This window comes from Malaclemys terrapin, chromosome 6 (genome assembly GCF_027887155.1).
Source record: "Malaclemys terrapin pileata isolate rMalTer1 chromosome 6, rMalTer1.hap1, whole genome shotgun sequence".
Classification (NCBI taxonomy): Eukaryota; Metazoa; Chordata; order Testudines; family Emydidae; genus Malaclemys; species Malaclemys terrapin.
Window position 1 is genome coordinate 79218709 of NC_071510.1, and position 20413 is coordinate 79239121.

Here is a 20413-nt window from a genome sequence, read left to right on the forward strand (position 1 = left end):
ACACACAGCTTTTAAGTCTCATATAATTTCTATGGATATCTATTGGCTGATGCTAACACTTATCAGGTTTTTACATATTTTATTTTTTTATTGATTGATTCAGCAAAGATACAAATAAACACTGTTCACTGGTTTGTTTGTACCATCTGCTGGTCTTTTTTATTGTTTAGACTGGTTTGATGAAATGCATATGTTCACGTAGAGTGAAATCCTACAGGAGTTTTGCCATTGATTTCATGGGGGTCAGGATTTCACATTTTTTTTGTCTAAGAGCATAGTGTTAATTCCATGGGTTTCTACTTGCCTTAAATAAGGCATTTACATCTCTCCCCCGTTGCGCTATCCCATCGGAGAATATGTATACTGACAAACTCAAAAAGAACTTTACACCGAAACACTTGCTGGAAATCACAAGTCAGGAATTTAACACTTTTCTCAAACTACAGATGCCTAGAGGAAGATTCTACCTCCATCACTTGAAATTATTCTATCTGCTTTTGGATTTTTTGTAGAAACACCGACAACTAAATAAAAATTTTTCAACAGTGAGGGTAATTAACCATTGGAACAATTTAACAAGTGTCATGATTGAATTCTCCATCACCTGCAATTTTTAAATCAAGAGTGGGTATTTTTCTAAAAGATCTGCTCTAGGAATTATTTTGGAGAAGGTCTATGGCCCGTGTTATACAGGAGGTCAGACTAGATGATCACAGTGGTCCCTTCTGACCTTAGAATCTATGAATCTATAAGGAATTCTTTTGCCTGTGTAGTTAAACCATTTCCCTGAAAAACATAAGGACTCTTTTGCTGGTATGGGGCGAAGGGAAGGGGGGTTGCTGACATAGCTATGTTAGCTCTATGGTATGATTTTTTGCCAGCTGTGCTGGCAAAACTTGTAGTGTAGTCCTGGCCTTAAATTGAATGCTGGATTTTTTTCTCCTGAGGGAATTTAAGTTTAAATACATGTGTAGGCTGGCAAAGTCTTACCTTTTCAACCCCAGCTTTAGCAGAGATGTCTGTGCATGACCTGATTCTGTGAAATGATATTTCTGCACTGCAATCCCGTCAATCCCTCAACTTTCAAGAACACTAAACCAATAACGTAAATTATTTTAAAGAATAAAGAAACAGAGAAAATCGGATCCATAAATTGAATTCTTTGTTCTGCCAATTGACTAAATGACACTTAAGTCATCTCTAAGTGCCTGGAAAAAGTAAAAGGCATTTCTTTTGTGACGCTGATGAACAATTAGGCAATTGTAAAGCATGCAATGGCAAAGTGGAAAATGCATAGTAATAATGTTTTCCACTTTCTTCTTCCCCCATCTATTTTTATTTTTGCAACAAAATACTACAAGTGGAATGACATGGAATTTCACTCCTCCTCTAGCCTCTGGATTAATAGCAATGCTAAGCATTTACTTTGTGTGGGTTTGCATCCCCCTGACTCTCCATGGCCAATATTCCAATGCTTCTTCATCATTCCGCTGAAAAGGGATAGTTATGTTGGCTTACTCAAGTAAGTAAAGTCAGCACCGTTTATTCATGTCTGAAAACTGTCCACATCAAAGCAGAACTTTCAGCAGCCTTCTCAATCTATTGTTAACTTCACACACTCAGCAGCTGATCTCCCAGTGATCTGCTGCACACCATCTTCTTGCTGGTCATCACCTACTAGAGTGATTCACCACTATTCCTTTTGTAATAACTTTTGTGGCTATTTATATCTCAATGCATGATGACCAAAGTACGTAAGTTTGTCCCTGTTGATTTTCAAGAGAAGAGTCCACTTCTCTCCAATACTGTTTCTATCATAAGCATCCACCTTCTTTAGCGTCCAGGAGATACGCAAGAGTCTTTGCCAGCACCCCCTCTCAAAGGCTTTGATTTTTCCTCTTGTCAGCAGCATTAGTTTCCTAGGATTCACATCTATAAATTGCAATTGGAAAAAAATAAGATTTTCACCAGTCAAATATTTGTACACTTTTTCCAGTTTTGTAACTGAGCCCATGCTGAGTGAGCCATCCCTAGTCTTCTTCTGATTTCTTTGGAGCAGCTTCCTTTGTTGAATATGTATGATCCCAGATAATTAAACTAATCTACTATCTCTACAGTTTGACTGTTAATTGTGATGTCCACTTGCATCCTGTTATTATCATGTCATAGTACGTGAGTTTTATTTTTGCCATATTCAGGGATAGTCCATATTCCTCACTAACTGTTGTTACAGACTCCAACACTCATTGCATTGTATTGATGGTTGCAGCACAGAGTGTTGTATCATCAGTATATCTGAAAGGCAATCCCAGCATTTTCCACTTTATCAAAACCTTCTGGGGCTTGTCTGGCTCTGTGTTGACAGAATGCACCCTTGTTTCGAACCCTGCCCAGTGGAAAACCATTCACTGTCAGCTGCTGCTGTTCGCATCATGGTCTGTAGTTGACAATAGAGACTTGATGAGTCCAAGGAGAGGCTTTGGAATCCTCATGTCTGCCAGTAACTTCCAGAGATGGCCATGATGGACAGTATCAAACACTTTGGAGTAGTCAATGAAACACATAATCAATGGGTGATTATACTCCCTGAATTTTTTAATTATATGACGGATATTCACAATTTGATCTTGGGTGCTTTGTATCGGTCTGAAACCAGCTTGTTGTGGGGGTAGTTCTGCATGTGTCATTTGCTTCGTGTGATCCTGAATTATGTAGAGCAGCATTTAATCATGGGAGATATCAGGGGGATGGTATGATAGTTACTGCACTCTGTTATATCCCCTTTTTTTGGTAAGGAAAGAAAGATTCCCTTCATCCAGTCATTCAGCCAATTTCTAGTCATTCATACATCATAGCAAATTTTCCACATGAGATCAATACTGCACTCACCAATTGCTTTAGCAATTCTGCTGGTACATTATCTACTCAGTGCTTTCCCAGGCTTCATTTTCATAATAGCAAACACCACTTGGGTGGCTCCCACTCCATACTCTCTTTTCTGTTGTCCTCTATTGTAACTGGTTTTCATGAGGCACACAGATTGGCAGAGTAATTTCTCCACCTATGTTTGATCATTATCTTGAATAAAACTCTGTCATCTTGATCTTTTATTATGCTCAGTCATGGGGGGAAATTTTTTAGTAAGAAGTCTGACCACTGTGAACATACCTTTTATATTATTACTTTCTTCATAATTCTTAAGTTCCTTGTATTTTGTCCTGATGTATTTGTTTCTGTCTCATCTAGTATGCCTTTGAATCTGTCTGCTCAGTTTCTTCTATTCTCACCTACATTCTTCAGTCTCCAAGCCACACTTTTTCACTCTGCTCCATTTTTCTCCAGCTCAAATACCTTCTCCATGGTGCAATCCAATGCCAACTTTTCAGAATGTGTGTTTTTGCAGCTTCAAGCATGATTATTTTCATTTTATTCCAAAGTTCATTCAGGTTGTTCTCCTCTTTCAACTCTGACAATGCCTCATACCTGTTCTGGACAGAAGTCATGTAGTTTTTGTTGATTCTGGACAAGTCCAGACTCAGTGGACCTGAAGAGTGTCTTATCTTTAAAGTTTTAATTTTATGTTTGAGGCTAAACAGTTGATGTCCTGACCCACAGTCAGAACTTGGGAAGGTCTTTGTCCATTAGACACTCAGTCTCCAGCATCCCTGTATCATTATTTAGTCAACATAGTTCTTTGTCATCCTGTCAGCATCTAGAATGTTGGGTGAAGATCATGTTTGTAATGATCAGATGACTAGAGCAACAGAATTAGACTAAACGCCTTCCTCTCGCATTTTGTAAACCCAAACCATTGTTTCTCATTACTTCTTTATGAGAACATAGAGCTCCAACTTTCACATTCAGATCTCCAATTACAAGGGTGATGTCTTTGCTCGGTGTTTTAATGAGTGGCTCTTCAGACCGTTCATAGGAATCATCAATCACAGCGGCATCAGCTGCTGTTGTAGGGGCATAAACCTATATGATCACCCTGTTAGCTGGTTTCACTCAAAGGTGAATTGTAATGATTCTGTTGCTGACTGGATTATATCCAAGCACACACTTTGATGTCTTCTTAGATAAGATAAATGCAACCCCATATTCTTTCACTTTATCAGACCTGAGTAGTACACTGTATATCCACCCATCCTCATGAAATGATCCCTACTATTCCATTGCAGCTCTGAGATTCCACATACATCTATCATGCATCTTCCCAATTCTTTGATCACAATGTTGAGTTTCCCTTCAGACATGCGCCTCATATTCTGTGATGATTCTTTTATGACACTTCAGGTCGTACTTTTCCTTGATGCAAACATCAGGAACTGTACTTCCCTGAGGATTTGGTATAGCATCATAACATCTGCAACTAGTACTCTATGCTGGAACCTCCTCCCCAGTGTAATTTGTCACCCCCTTCTGAGATGGGGGTCTCACCACCCAGCGCCACACAACGATCACATTGCCTTTGTTCTGCCATGATAGTTCTTGCCTTCCCTCCTTTAATGACCAGGTGCTTGATGGCAAGCTCATATCAAGCAAGTAGTCCTGATATCATTTCCAAAAACAAATGACAAAAAACTGTACCAGTGCTATATGAGTGCATGTGCTTACAACAATAGGTTATATCTCTTAGTTTTCAAAAAATCAATACAAATAGGAAACCCCTATCCTCTACTATCATCCCCTCCAAAAATCCCTATGGAAGCATGACAAAACTGTTTAAGATTTCCTTTCTAAGGATTTCTCATATTTTGTAAAAGACAATGGTGAATACGTAACAATAGCATTTTTTTCTCTATTTATTACCAATAAAAAAATGTTCTTTATATGATAGTAAGTGAATCATCATTCCCTCCCTTGGTCAGCCATCCCTCATAATTTTTTCCTCCCTCCAATCCTCTTTTCAGCAAACAAAAATACCTCTTCATACATTGATCCCATGCTCTTCTATCTTTTCTCCTTCCTCCTCTCAACCATTGTCCCTATGTTAGAGCAATAACCAATATTCAGTTGGTAAATTACCTGTTGCATCACCTAAGCCTTCATAAAAATAGCTCTGCTTAGATTCTCTCTCTCTCTTTTGGTCACAATCCTATCTCTAATCTTCAAATTCTTAGAGAAACCAAATATGAAGTGATGGTATCTGAAACGCCCAGATAGACAACACCAGAATTGTCTATCACACACAAAATGAGTGGGGAGCTCTGCATCATTTCATGTGACCTTAAAGGTCATATGGAATGAGACAGGGCTATTGAACACTGAAGAACAGAGGGGTTTCCAAATTATTTTTGTATGACCAATCAATCTACACAACTTTTTGTCACATGCAAACGCAGGGCCAATAAGGATCACTGGGACATCATTACTCAAAAAATACAGTGCTACTACCAAGTACATTTAAAAAATAGCCAAATCAAGATGGACTTTCCCTAAAATTTCCTAAGATTCATTTATGACCAAGACACTTTCTGCAGGCCAAATTTCAAGTTTTTATCCCCCTCAAGATGAGAATCTAGATGTTTTTTTTTAAGTGTTATGATTAAAAGTTGCTAGGGAAAATACTGGCTTATAAGGGGAGAAAAAATAATGCCTCCAGATAGGGGTCTCATGAAAAAATAAACTTTTCGAAAATTTACTCTATTATCGTGGATGATACAAAAATAATTTTGCAAGGTAAACCTGCTACACTGGGGAAAAGTGAGAAATTGAAGCTGGAATCAAAGATTTTTGATTTATGTAAACTGGTACAAGATGGTGCACAAATGAAAAAGAAAACATCTATTTTTATGTCTTAACTGGATTGTGAAATTAAGCACAGCAGGTGAAAGGATCTTGCACAGTTTCAAAAATCATTGCATGTCTGTACATGAAAGTCTGCTTTCTTTTCAAAACATTCTGCTGTTACCTAGGATATGGGAAATCAAAGATCTGGGATATTGATATACCCATATCCGTTTCCACTGGCCATCTATTTATAGTCAGGTTTGTTTGGAATCAGGCCTGGAACAAAAATCTGGACTAGAGAGAATCTCCTACTTTGTAAAAAATCACCTCTGGCTTCCAACTTCTTGATATGCTAGTTCTCCAGGAGGTCTGCTAACTCCAGCTTTGAAAAGTATTTGGTCTTGGGAGCTATTTTTTTCTGATCCATACACCTGTAGGTCGTAGGGTTGCCAGGTGTCCGGTTTTCAACCAGAACACCTGGTTGAAAAGGGACCCTCCCCATCCCGGTAAAAATGAGCGAGTGAGTGAGGGTGGGGGAGAGCAAGTGATGGCGGGAGTGGGGGATGGAGTGAGCAGGGTGGGGCCTTGGAGAAGGGGCGGGGCAAGGGTGTTTGGTTTTGTGCAATTAGAAAGTTGGCAACAAAAATGTCTTTCTATTGAGCAACATAAAAGACACGGTACCATTGCTAAAACAGTTCAGAAAAATATAAATATATAAAAATAAGAAAGAAAGAATAGGTTATCAGATTCTAGTACTGAAACAGTTCTGTAATATGAAGGTAGGTACATATTATGTGCTGTGAACAAAGTCCTACAAGGTCTGGAAACTAGGTAGCTGCTCAGGTCCCCAATGGAAGAGTTAATTTTCATAGGAACCGAAAAAAAAGTCATTACCAGAGTCATACCAGATATGAAAAGAATCAAGGCTAGCAGTGAGTGTTAATCTGATATATATTTTATACCATTCCTTCTTTGGATAGTGTGTGGAAAAGATATCCCATAGCAGGGATACAAAATTAAAGAAGTTCAGCATTTTTTCTATTACTCTTCTAATAGCAGGTAGTCTTCAGCTCTGTTGCCTAAGGATGACTGACCTAGTCAGTTAGGGCCTGGGGAATTGGTAAAGAGTTTCCCAAGGATTTGTATTGTTCCTGAAGATAAGGAGCAAAGGATTGTTTCTGTTGTGATGTTCATTCACAGAGTGCCTGACACAATGCCAAAAAAAAGTTCTTGCTTAAGATTAATAACCCCTGAAGACTCTTCACTCTGAGCCCATCAAATGACTATAAGTCTTATATAGCAATAGGAGTCAAAAGCTTGCTGCCTACCTGTCTTCCACATCTGAAAAGTTAGGCTTCTGAACTCAAAATCAAATACAAAGAAACCAGTGAACACTGACAATATAAAATTGGCAGGATGTGCAGATACTGGAAAATTTCATCCATCTTTTTTTCTTTGTAGGGATGCCAACAAAGTTTACAGAGTCATAGAAGAGCAGGCAAGGTATGTAAAAGAAGCAAGTACCAAATGGAAAGTTTGGGTTGTGGCATGAGTATTTGCACACTCTGATCTGTTCATACCACTAGAGATGATCTTTTCTATAAAATAACACAGTAGTGACACATAGCATGTTCTTTCCTACTAAGACATGACATGCAAAAAACAAATGTGATATAATGTGCTTGGTAGTAGTAAGCATAAGCCATTCTTTTCAGCAGAAATAAGAGCACCTCTGGGAACAGTCAGTCTTATGCCGTCATGTTTTTCATTGCTTTGAGATAATGTGAACCCAACAATGTATCTGCTATACACCATACTCAAGGGCTTCCTTTATACTAAGTAAAAGAAAGATAGATTGGTTGGTTGTTCATCAGCTCATGGACACAAAAGTCACTTTGAAATACGATAACAAACAATGAACCAGAGCAACTAATTCCTAATATTTCAGATTTGCTAATTTGTGTTTTTATTTTTTGATGTACGCAAGAAATATTCTCATAAGCTTATTTAATGTAATACATTTTAATAAGAAAAATGAAATGATATTTTAGAGTTATTTAGAATACTTTAGAATAAAGTAGGAAAAAGCAGCCAGTGGCCATAGTGGGAAGGAGGCTGTCCAAGAAGCAGAATTTAGAAGCTCAGATGGCAAAGGTCCCCGTTTGTACCCTGCAAGGGAAGAACTTTATTTGGGGACCTAGAGGAGCTATGGACGTGCAGCATGTGGGCCGGCACAAGCCCACACTGTGACACACCCTAATATTTTGATTTTGCACCACAGCATAGATAATGGTGTAGTTAATGCATAACGCTACACTATTTCAATATGAATACATTTTAATAAATATGGATAATAATGTACCATATTCAAAGGCTAGCAATTATTACTTAAAAAGGTCTTACAAAACAGAAATAGGCTGTCTAATGCTTAGCAATTAACATGCTTTTGATGACAGTACAATGGAATTTCAGGCATGTGAGACAGTAGAAAAACCATAAAAGAAATTTGTATGTCTCAAATGGCTGAGAAAAAGTAATATCTCAAAAGAGATCTAACATGGTATTTGTAAACAGAGGTCATCTTTTCCACACCTCACTGTATAACAAGTGCTGTTCAGTAGTATGTTGTTTAAATAGACTATCCTTGACCAGTGTTTGAAAATCTTGTTGCTAATAGAAACCATAACCCAACTAGGTGGCTGTGAAGGTCTCTTAAACTCTGGTTCCCAGTAACCAGGCACTTGGCAACCCAGGAGGTTATAGGCAGCATTTAATAAGTATCTTGTTTTTATTGCCTTAGTGTAAAGAACAAAAGTGTGACATTCCCATGAACACACAGTGGCAAAATTTTCAATAAGCAAACAAAGGTTCAACAGAAGAATAGGCACCGACATCCAAAGAACATGGTGACCTGAGTTTGCAGATGTGCTAAGCAAAGGCAATTCCCATTGACATCTGCAGGTATGTGTTCAGTCTTTCTGAGAAAATTCAGGCTAAATATAATTACCATATCTCAGAACTCAATCATAAAATTATAAGTTCTTCAGCATCTTTCTTAGAGATGAGTGAATTTATTATCCTTAATTTTGAACATTGTGAGTTTGAAATTTGTATTTGAATGTTATTTTTTTCTCACTTTGCTTAAGAAAAACTAAGAGAAAAGCGCAGAGTATTAAACAAACAAAGGGTGTCTTTTAATACAAAAAAAAAGAGCATATGCCACAATTTACCAACTTGGGACCAATTCCTTCAAATTATTCTGTGCGGGTAGACCTCTGTGTCTTTGCAGAACTTCTGTGCTTGTCCAGAATAACTTGCGGGATCAGGCTTTAGGATGCTTAAAGCAAGACATCTAAATCAACATATAAGCATCTAATAAGAGGCCAGATTTGTAGGGCTGCTGAGTACTCATATCTCCTGTTAAAGTTTAGCCACCCAGGTTTGAAAATGTTGGCCATAGAATTCAAATGAATCTGACTTGTTGGGTGGAGTCAAAAAACATGAGCCTTATTCTGGTGTTGCACTACAGCAAATAAGAAGTAACTCCATTGTAGCAGGGACCATGTGTTTGTATAGTGTCTAGAGCCAGGGGCCCCCAGTCGTAAATAAGGCCACTGGGTACTTCTACTATATAAATAGTAAATAACAATATAAAAGAAAAAGATTATTAAGAAAAAAATTTTAAACATAGTGTAGCAAGAAATTTTGTGCATGCTGATCAGCCTTTGCTATCATGCTATCTTGCTATCATGACTCAGCTTACAAAAATAATTTTTATCATTTTTTTTTAAACACTGCTTGATAAAATGGCAAAAGTATTCTTTTTACTGGCCCAGTCTCATTCATCTCTGCAAAGACAAATTTTTGCTGTGACATTAGAGCCAATTGAAAATTTTCTGATGGAACAGTTTGATGCCAGAAAATGCTGATTTGAAGAAATCAAAATGTTTCGTGGCACCATATAGATTTCATTGAAATTTGCAATGAAAAATTATTAAAATGTCTCATTTTGATAAGGTGGAAGCACTTCATTTTGACTTTGTCATTTTCATTATTATTATATAATAGTTATAGGATAGAGTAGAATAGATAAGTCAAAGAAAAGTGTTTTGACCTTATTGAAATAAAATACTTTGATATTTCTGAAATTCAACTTGTGGGAAATTTTGAAATTTCAATTTTTCAGTCTGATTTGGGACCAAAGGAAATTTCAAAATGGTGGAATTTCCATGAAATGGAATGTTAACCAGTTCTAGAAATAACTTAGTGTGAAATCCTGAGAGCCAGAAAAGTTCCATGGAAGGGTCAGAATGCAGCAGGGATTGAAGGGAAAAGGGTTGAGATGGGAGAGGGCAAGGTGCATGGCCAGTGGTTTCTGGAAGCTATCCAGATCCAGTGAAGTACAAAGATATATATGGAGGGAGAAGCAGCCTATAACCTTTCCTTCTGCCCAGACTTTGCAGTACTATTTATGGGCTCAGTCCTGTAAGGTGCTGTGCAGCCTCAACTCCCATTCACTTCACTGGGAGCTAAGGTTGCTCAGCACTTTGCATCAGGAAATAAGAACCCAACCTTCAGAGTTAATGAGACTGCTAATTTGAGTATAGCTTCACAGGATCTGATCCTAAGAGGCTGCCAGCTGGGGAGGAAGAGATCTTTGCACTAAAACATTTATCCCTGTGATCCCCTATAAACAGGGCTTTACCCTCCCCACAGAACTGATTCTGCACTAATTCCACACATACACACAAAAAGGGGACATTTTTGAATGTTCCCAAGAGGGAACAAGATTGGGAAAGATAACATATATTCTTTTTTATATGTATATTTATATGTAAGCATGTCCAATATCAAACAGGAGATGCTTACCTCTGTATATGCTCAATGCACAAGATTAATATGCACATAAAATTCCAGGGCCCCAAGCAAGTTCCTCAGACCAGCGTGGGGTGGGATGCTGGGAGGCCCTGACTCAACCCATGTTTCCTAAGCTACAGCTGATGATGGCTGTTTTGGAGAAGATAGAGACTTCCCTTATCGCCTGCACTCAATCCACCAGCCCCAAAGATGTTGCCAGGAGCCCAGCTGGAGAACAACCATAACAACTGGGAGGAGCTTGTAGGGGTTTCCAGACCTTTGGTATTTCTTCCTCAAAACAGTAAGCACCAGCTCCAGCTGAAGGCATAGGGGTAAATTTGGGCCTTCCAGCCTCCCTGCTCCAATAGACCCAGACTATATTATTAATTATTGTGTATTTATTTATTATTAATTTGCATTACTTCAGTGCCTAGAAGCCCCAGTCACAGACCAGGATCCCATTGTGCTAGGTGCTATACAAATACAGAACAAAGAAAGACAGTCCCTGGCCCAAAAAGCTTACAATCTAAGTATAAGATGAAAGACAACAGGAGAATAGAGACAGACAGACAGACAGACTGGGAACACAAGGAAACACGGGCAGTGGTCACAGCACACCAGCTGCTTAACCAAGTTTTTTGTAAGCCTCACTGCAGACCCAGAAGGATCTAGCCAAGGCACTGAGCCCAGCAGCCTCTCCTCACCACTCCTCATGGAGAACAGCAACCATATCAGGCAAGAGAAGCTTCAGATCAATCATCAGCTCTGAAACTTGGTCTTGCTGTCTTGCTGTTTTCCCATTGGTTGTTGGTCCCCATCATCCCACCTCTCTTCTATCACCACAACCCTTCAGCTGCCCAACCTTACTCTCCATGCCCATTGTGTTTTCACCATCTTTTACCATCTCTTTCCCTCTTTCCTTTCCCTTTTTTATCTCCCTCTGCGTCTTCCTCGGTTCAAGATAAGATTCTTATCACATTACCTTCAAGCAAGATAACTGACCATGGTAGAGGGGGTTGGCCTGGGCAAACCCTGAGATAATTCCCCCCCCCCACTCCTTATTGAGGCATGCCCCAGGCACAGTGAGTGCTCCCAGCAACTAACGTCTGAGTCTGCCTCCATGTTTCAGAGGAGCATTACCGAATTCCCCCACTGTGGGCACTCGTGTTTTCAAAAGCAACAGAGAACTTCATAGATGCCAATATGGCCCATGGCCTGGATATTCTGGTACAACCAAAGACTGTCCCTGATGTAGTGGAAACTATAAATAGCTCACACCTATCATCGGGTGTCAGTGGGGACCACCACCAGAGTTGATTTCAGCACTGCTGCCACAGAATAGCGACTACCACTATGTCTTCACGAAGAAAAATGCTGATACCCTACCACCACCCCGGGACTATGACTGCATGATTGAGCTGCAACCAGAGACCAAGGTGTAATTTGGCTGCATTTACTCGATGTCGGCTGCCCTGTATTCCTATCTCTCAGAGAATCTGTCCAAGGGTTTCATACGGACATCTCTCTCTCCTTGCTGGGGCCCTGGTTTTTGTAGTTAAAAAGAAAGCCTGCCCCTATGCATGGATTACTGAGCCCTCAGTCAAGTTACCATCAGGAATCAATACCACTTTCCACTTATCCTAGAATTACTGGATCAAGTGCAATCAGGCCAGGTATTCACTAAACTCAACCTGAGAGGGGCTTACAACATGCTTCAGATCCATGCTGGGAATGATGGAAGACAGCTTTTCTAATTCAGTAAAACCACTATGAATATCTGTTTGGCCTCAGAAATGCCCTTGCAACATTCCAGCACTTTGTGAACAAGGTCTTCCTTGACATCCTAGATCAGTACATCATGATCCACCAAGGTATCCTCATTGGAAAGCTTCCATTACAGCTGCTATGCCTTTCACAGCAGAACAAGTCCTCTGTTCCCATTTCCTGTGGGTCACTGCTCTGCCTCCTCAGGTTTATGGGTAAATCTATCAGGAATTTCAATATTGAATGAATGATTGTCTTCAGGAGCGGGGAAGAATCAGCAAGTATCTGTCTGGCCTCTTCATTATTTTTCACAACACTTCTTGAAGTTAACAGTTACAGAAACCAGAGGATCAAGAAATCATCTCTCCCCACTGCTTTCTTGCATGGGAATCTCAAGAATTCTGAGATTTTGAGATTCATCTATGGTGTGCCCCAATAGGGAAAGAGAATATCTCTAGAATTAACATAGTTTGTCTCTATGTACTTTTGCTCCTCAACAAGGAATCAGCTTTCACATTCTCTGTCATAAATTAAATTGGTGGTCATCAGACTGATCATTTATTCTGATCTCACTCCTCCCAGTTGGCTCAATACCTCTGCATTTAAGGCACCTATCACCATAGATTTTAAGGTCAGAAAGGAAAACTATGATCATTTAGTCTGATCACCTCCACAGAATGTGGCATTAAACACGTAAGCACCATTTGTCAGTCCTTGTACCTGGGTATTGATTGCTTAGGGGTCTCCAGCCTGCAAGAACTCTAGTTTCCTTATACCAAGAATGATGACAAGCTCCATAAGAGCCCTTTGGACAAAGGCAATGACACATCTAATTTTGGGGCATCTGTGTCTAGGATTTCTCAAGTGGGTGAATCTAGATAGGAGTCAGAGTGGTAGTCGTGTTAGTCTGTATCAGTAAAAAGAACGAGGAGTACTTGTGGCACCTTAGAGACTAACAAATTTATTTGGGCATAAGCTTTCATGGGCTAAAACCCACTTCATCAGATGCATGCAGTGGAAAATACAGTAGGAAGATATATATACATAGAGAACGTAAAAAAATGGATGTTGCCATACCAACTCTAACGAGACTAATCAATTAAGGTGGGCTATTATCAGCAGGAAAAAAAATTGTTTAGTGATAATCAGGATGGCCCATTTCAAACAGTTGACAAAAAGATGTGAGTAACAGTAGGGGAAAAATTAGCACGGGGAAATAGTTTTTACTTTGTGTAATGACCCATCCACTCCCAGTCTTTATTCAAGCCTAATTTAATGGTGTCCAATTTCCAAATTAATTCCAGTTCTGTAGTTTCTCGTGGGAGTCTGTTTTAGATAGGAGTGAGGCTGTAAGATGAGATTTTTCTCTGCACTCTGCTAGGCTTAGCTAAGCATCCTGGAACAGGTGCATGTTCTGGGTCCTAAATGGGATCCTTATCCCTTTCATCTAGCAAGCATTTCTGTGTGCCTCAAAGCTCGATTTAGTCTTAGTAAGTACTTCTAAATGACAGAGGGAGTCAGTGTCAGTTCCTGACATATGTGATGAACTCCTAGTTGGACCAGAGAGTGATAGAGTTAGAATCCAAGAATCCCCTCACAAATGATGGATTAGTATGGTTTATTTTCTATAAGCTTGAAAGCCTGATTCTACAGCACTTTGTACTCATATTCTCTTTAGCTTCCATGGGCATTGTGCACGAAGCAGCTGGAGAGTTGGCTCCTTTAGGTAGCGAGGCCTCAAATCCATGGGAGTTAGGTACCTAACTGGCTTAAGTACTTTTGAAAATCCCTATCTGCATCTGTAGGCACCTAAAGGCCTCCAAAAATGTGGCCCTGAGTTCACCTAACCCTACTGGAGAGGTTGGAACTACATACCTACTTCTGCTGCTGACAGGGTGAAGACTGAATTAATTATTCTCATGTAGTAATTTATTCTTTTTTAACAGGAGATTTTGCATCAGAGAGCAGTACTCCTTCCACTGTCCCTTTTTCCTCTAGTTTTGGTTTATTACCTGCTACTGTAAAGTCCAATAAGTAGGCAGACTGTGCAGGACAAATGGTAATGTTAAACTGTAGCAGAAGTGTCAAAAGAGGGGCAAATAAAATTTCAAGGATCATTGCTTTGAATTATTTTAACCCACTTTAAAAGGTAATAAATAGGCCTATTCATCCATATCCCCTAGGGACAGTATTCTTCTATAATGATGAAAGGTAGAATATAGGCCAGAGCTGCTAATGTTTTTATGATAATCCTATGTACTTCAGTGGTTGTTTGCACTTAATTGTGGCATAGAATAAAATACTTTTTAGTGATCAAGCACCCAGAGATCACTGTGATAATATGCTTTGTCTCAAGATTTTTATTTTACAAAGAAGCTAAGCATTTTCTATAGAGCTACAGAAAAGGACCTTCAAATAACCATTTCCCCCCAAAATCTGTTTCATGCCACAAGCTTAATCTACACTGTGTATCTCTTACATAAGCAAGTTGTCATATTAATTCAGGGTTTGTTTTTTAGAATCTATTTGCTCTTTAAATGTTCCCCATTAAAAGAAAAGGCTTTGTAGCCAAAATTACAGTTCACCTTGGTCCACTTTGCAAATGCTTGACATATGACAGCATTGTTCTCAGGCAACTAATCTACAAACAGTCTAATGGAGTACATTTATGGAGCTGTTTCTAAAGAACTGACAGTACTCTAGTACTGCCAACTGTTAAAATGATGGATAAGATACTTTATTTTAAGGCTCCAGTATACTCATCACAGTGGGGCAATGCATGTGAATGCACTTACGTTGCACTGGCTGTGTTCAGAGGCGGCATCACTTGATGCAGCACAGCAGCAAGATGAGGATAGATACATGGATGGATTTTAAGTGGCTGGCTGCAATTTTATTACATTTAAATACAGAAGAGGGGCACTACCTGCCCATCACCCATACTCTCCTATACTAGGCATTTAATTAGTTCCAATGTGGGGGTTACAGGGTTCTTACCATATAACCTATAACTTAGTGTAGGGTCTCCTCAGCCTACCTCCCAGGACTCAGTTCATTTTCAGTCCTGTTATCTAGGATTTTCTGAACCCAAAACTGATCCCAGCATTTCAGGGCATAAATCAATGGGGACACAGCTCCTCCATCTGATAAATGATTGGCACACACAAGAGTGCTTACAATCAAAAATCCTCATTTTTATTGAGTCTAAAGCACACATCTAAAATAACAATTGTTTGTAGCACCCCGGATATAGTTACCCAAAGTCTGAGATGGTGTTGAGTTGTCAGCAAGAGGTTTCTGTGGCCAACCTGCCACCTAGCTGAGTTGTATATCAAATTCCTAGCTTGTCAAATGCCTCTTCTAACTTCTCCAAATCTTACTAATCTCTTTTATAGGTTGCGCAAAACAAAGCACATAACTCATAGTAACCCCAATGGGCTGACAATTTCCCTAGCAACAGCAGAGAACTCATAATTTCTACTTATCAGCAAAGGAATTCCCAGCAAAAAACAAAATTTATAATCACAGACACCCAGATCCAAGGTCAGCTCTTCACACTCTCTCCCATTCTCATGAATCTGTCACTTTATCTATCCTTATTAGCAACACTGATGCTGTGCAGCTGTTTTGCCTGCTTAAGCAAAGGCCAAATTATCCCTGACTACATGGTGTCTTTGCTTCCAATTAATGGTGGGTGCTTCTTCTTCAATGCTTAGCCGAACAGTTGGCCATAGCGATCATTTGCCATTTGGTCTGTTCCTGTGAGACTGCAAGGGTTTGACAGCCTGAGAGTGCAAAATTGGAACAGACTTGATGAACCCATGTGATGGGGGCGTCTGCCTCTGGGCTGCCTCTGCCCCTCGGTTGGTGGAATTTTATCCTGGATTTTACAAGCCACCCAGAGAATACCGTTCACTGGAACGTCTTGTGGCATTCTCGAGACATGTCTGAAAAGCATAGGATGCTGTCTGCAGACAATGGCCCTGGTAGTCTGTAGACTGTACTGACTGTAAACATCTGCATTACAAATGAAGTCATTCCACTTTATGCCAATTTATACAACATTAGCATTTTATGCTATGTTTTGCAGTAGTAGAACAGTACAGGGAGAATACAGCTCGAATAGAACCTGAACTTGGTTGTCATGTTGAGATGATGTTGATTCCATATTCATTGTAAATGACCCAGGGTAGATGCTGTGATGCCAATCCAATGAAAAACCTCTGTGTGAGAGTTGGAGGAACTGCTGAATATAGAACCCAAATAGCAAAAGCTGGAGACTGCTCTGACAGTTTCATTATTTCATTATTCAAAGAGATTGGAGTCACTAGGACCATCAGTGTCTCCACCAGATTTTGCAGCTTTGTCTTTGACCATGAAACGTGGAGGCCAACCTTAGCCGACTCCTCCTCCATTTGCTGGAGTGCCTCACGAAACTTGTCAGGGATCTGTACAGAAGAACAGCATCATCAGCATACTCAAGGTCTGAGAGCCTATGGACCTGACGGAATGCTGCATTATGAAATCCATTGCCCGACAAAAGAGTGCAAGGGTCCTGCCTGATATCAGATACTGATTAAAAAGGTGCCAACTTCCGATTCCCCAGACATACACGGGCAGTGGTTCCATTATTCAGCTCTCTAATAAAGTCCAGCAGAGTGGTAGGGACACCTGTGCCCATTAAGGCCTCCCATAGCCTTAATGGTGGCTGAGTACACAAAAATGGCTGCAGTTATGTCAAGTCCAGTTTTCTCATAATCCTCCCCTCCTTGAAGGTGTCATAACATTAAGACCTTCACTTATAACAAATTCAGTGGGTTACTAGTGAAGCCCAGCATAGACTCAAGGCTCTCGACTGAGACTGAGCAAAGACCTTCTCACTGCCGCCCTCAGCTTTCGCCCCTCATCTTGCCTCATTAACAGCCAGACCTTATATAATCTCTGTTGGGAAAGGCCCATGGTCTTTAAAAGCACAAGCCTTGCAATCGGTTGATTTTCTTTACTACCCAGCACATTAGGGCCAGGACTAAAACAACTACCATCACCTGGAACATCCGAATCACCACAATTGGATGTAAGGCCAAATTTAAGATCCCCATTGCTGTGGGGGACCATCCCAGCAAAGACTCAAATCATTTGTGTTCCAAATCTTTGTAACCCCCTCAATTACTTGTTTAATCTCATGAGTAGAGTGCTGGACAGTGACCAGGACTCTGTGTGCTTCTTGTTTAGTTGCATATAAATAATTCCTGTGGTTATGTCAAGTCTAGTTCTCTCATAACACGGCCACTCCTCAAACCTCCACCTCCAGTGAGGCTAGACAATGGGTGCAGAAGTGTAGTGACTTTGGCCTGGGATGGCCATAAAATCTGACCTTGGTCCATGAGAACCCACACTGGCTCACCCTATCTCATGAGCATAAGGCCCCTCAGCAAAATCCCAGGTCTCTTACCTCTGGGAACTGTTCATTTTATCCTTTTAACTGCCCTGGAACTGTGGCTCGAAGGTACTGCAAGGAAGGCAAAAAAACTCCCCAGTTCTCTGCCAATTGACCCAGGGGAGAAAAAATTCCTTCCTGACTCCCAAATGGGTGATCAGCTAGACCTAGACCTGTCAGGCCCAATTCCTCTTATTAGTTCAGGGTGGGTATGGTGGGGCTGCTGGAACAGAGCCTGAAGAGGCCCCAAATGGCTCCTGCTCCAGGTTAAGACCTAGAAGCCAGAGAATGCTGGCCAATCTGTACTCCTCCCCCACAACTGGCCATCAGGCATCAGAGACCCCGAAGATGAGAGAGGAACAGACTGATGTCCCTCAGCAAGTGTCTCCTTCTGTTGCTCCTGAGGCTATACCCCTTTCACCACTGTCCCCATCAAGTTTCCCCCACCCATTGAGGAAGGTGAACGGCATTTGATGTGGACTCAGCAGCAAAATGAGGACAAGACACATGGATGGATTTTAAGCAGCAGGTTGCAACTTTTATTACATTTAAATACAGGGGAGGGGCACTACCTCCCAATCACCAATATGCTCATATATCAGGCATTTAATTGGTTCCAGTGCTGGGATTGCAGGGCTCCTGCCATATAACCTGTAGCTCAGGGTAGGCTCTGCTTGGCCTACTCCCCAGGACTTAGCTTGTTCTGAGACCTATCCCCCATGAGGGGGACAGAGGGTGCAGAAGGGTGGAGACCTCATCCCCTGAGAGCCACAAGGTCTAACCCTATCTCATGAGTGCAAGGACACTCAGCAAAATCCCAGGTTTTTTACCTCTGGAAACCATTCATTTTAACCTTTTAACTATACTGGAAACCGGCCACAGGGTGTGCCAGTGGTTAACTTGGTCACACATCCCCAGATAGCCTCCTGGTATCACAGCTCCTGCCCATTCCATTTCAATACATGCCATCACCATAGGTCAGCACCTCCACCCAACAAATGCACTCCACCATCCCTGAAATAATTTAGGCTGGTTGCACTGGGAGGGACTAGGAAGAGAGTTCCTCTGTTCAGCTAAAATCTGTCTTTAGCTTCACCCTGAAAACAAGGCTAATGTTATTCATTAGCAACGTGAAATGTAAAGAGAGGGAAGAGAGACTGCTATGTATGCTGTATATCGCTATTTATTGGAGGATGAGAAATCAAAGTTTTTAGCTAGAGGAACAAAACTGGCCAAAGGCAGAGGAAGAGATGCATCTGCACTGCAGCTGAAAGCATTAATATGCTTTGAGCTTGATCTGTGACAAATCAGCATTATTCACATTTCAAAGTCAAACCTAATATTTTTTTCTGGACTAGATCATAGTGGTCCTGAGGATAATTAAATTAGTTGTAGAGATTGTGGTCTCAACATGTAATTTCAAGTGTCTCTCTGTGAAAATTACCTGCAGGTCATGATTTTAGCTATCACTGAGGACCCTTTGGGTACAGTGGTGTTGCCTATGTTTAATGATCCTGTAGTTATGTTCATGTAATTTTTGGTTCGCCTACTCCGTGACAGAGCTGACAGGATTTTATCGTGCATCAGCACTGAAGCATGACACCATTAATCTCACAGATGTGCCAGCATCATTCAGCCCACTTTGCTAACAAATACTGTAAAAAAATCTCCATGTGAGTATTTTAACCCACTCATGAGCTCCAAAAATTTTGGCCAGTTGTCTGTTTGGTTACATGTTATCCATATTAAAGCTTATCAGGTGTTGTATGATATCATCTGCTGTGGCATGATTAGATTAAGATATCCATATCAGCTACTGCACTACCACAGTGGGTAACAAATACACCAGCATTGAGTTTTTCAAAACACTCTAGGCAATTTTGTATGGTTAGATTCCCTAAAAATGTTTGGAAAATTTCAGCTTACGTATTTTGGGTCTGGGACAGGAGGGAAGGGCTGAGTGAGGTTGTAAGATACCATACATTCAAATAATAAACAGAAATGCATGTGTTCCCCATGTTCAAATGTCTGTGAGTCAACACGTTTCAGTGGCTGGTTGGCTTGAAAGAGTGGCTAAGCAAGTGCACCACAAAGAGTGAGAGCACTGGATCATGGCATAAAGGCACAAAGGGCTGTCTATGCCCAGGAATGAAAATGGCAGAAGAAAGCCAGGACAAAGTATATAAGAGGTACATTAAATTATTGTCATAATTATACTGTTAATAATGATGTATAGAGACAATGGGCTAATGCCAGTCTAAATTTAGCCTGGGGCCAGCGATGTCCTCTCACCCACTACACATATGTAGACTAATTAACTGTAGAAATGTAGGACCTGCTTCTGACCTCACATATACAGATATAAATCAAGAGTTACTCCCTATAAGTAAACTGACTCACATGAATGTACACTGATGAAAGGTCAGAATCAGGACTTAGAAAATAAAAATTACTTTTTAATGTTTCTCTCTTTTTATCTCAATAATTTACAAATAAACAAGAAAGAACATGAAAATTAATTCCACCCTTCCTCCCTCCAAACATACATAAAAGCAAAATGTTTGAAATGCAAAAGCATACATTGGTCCTTTAAAGTGGTGCAAAGGGGCCAGAGAACTGTAA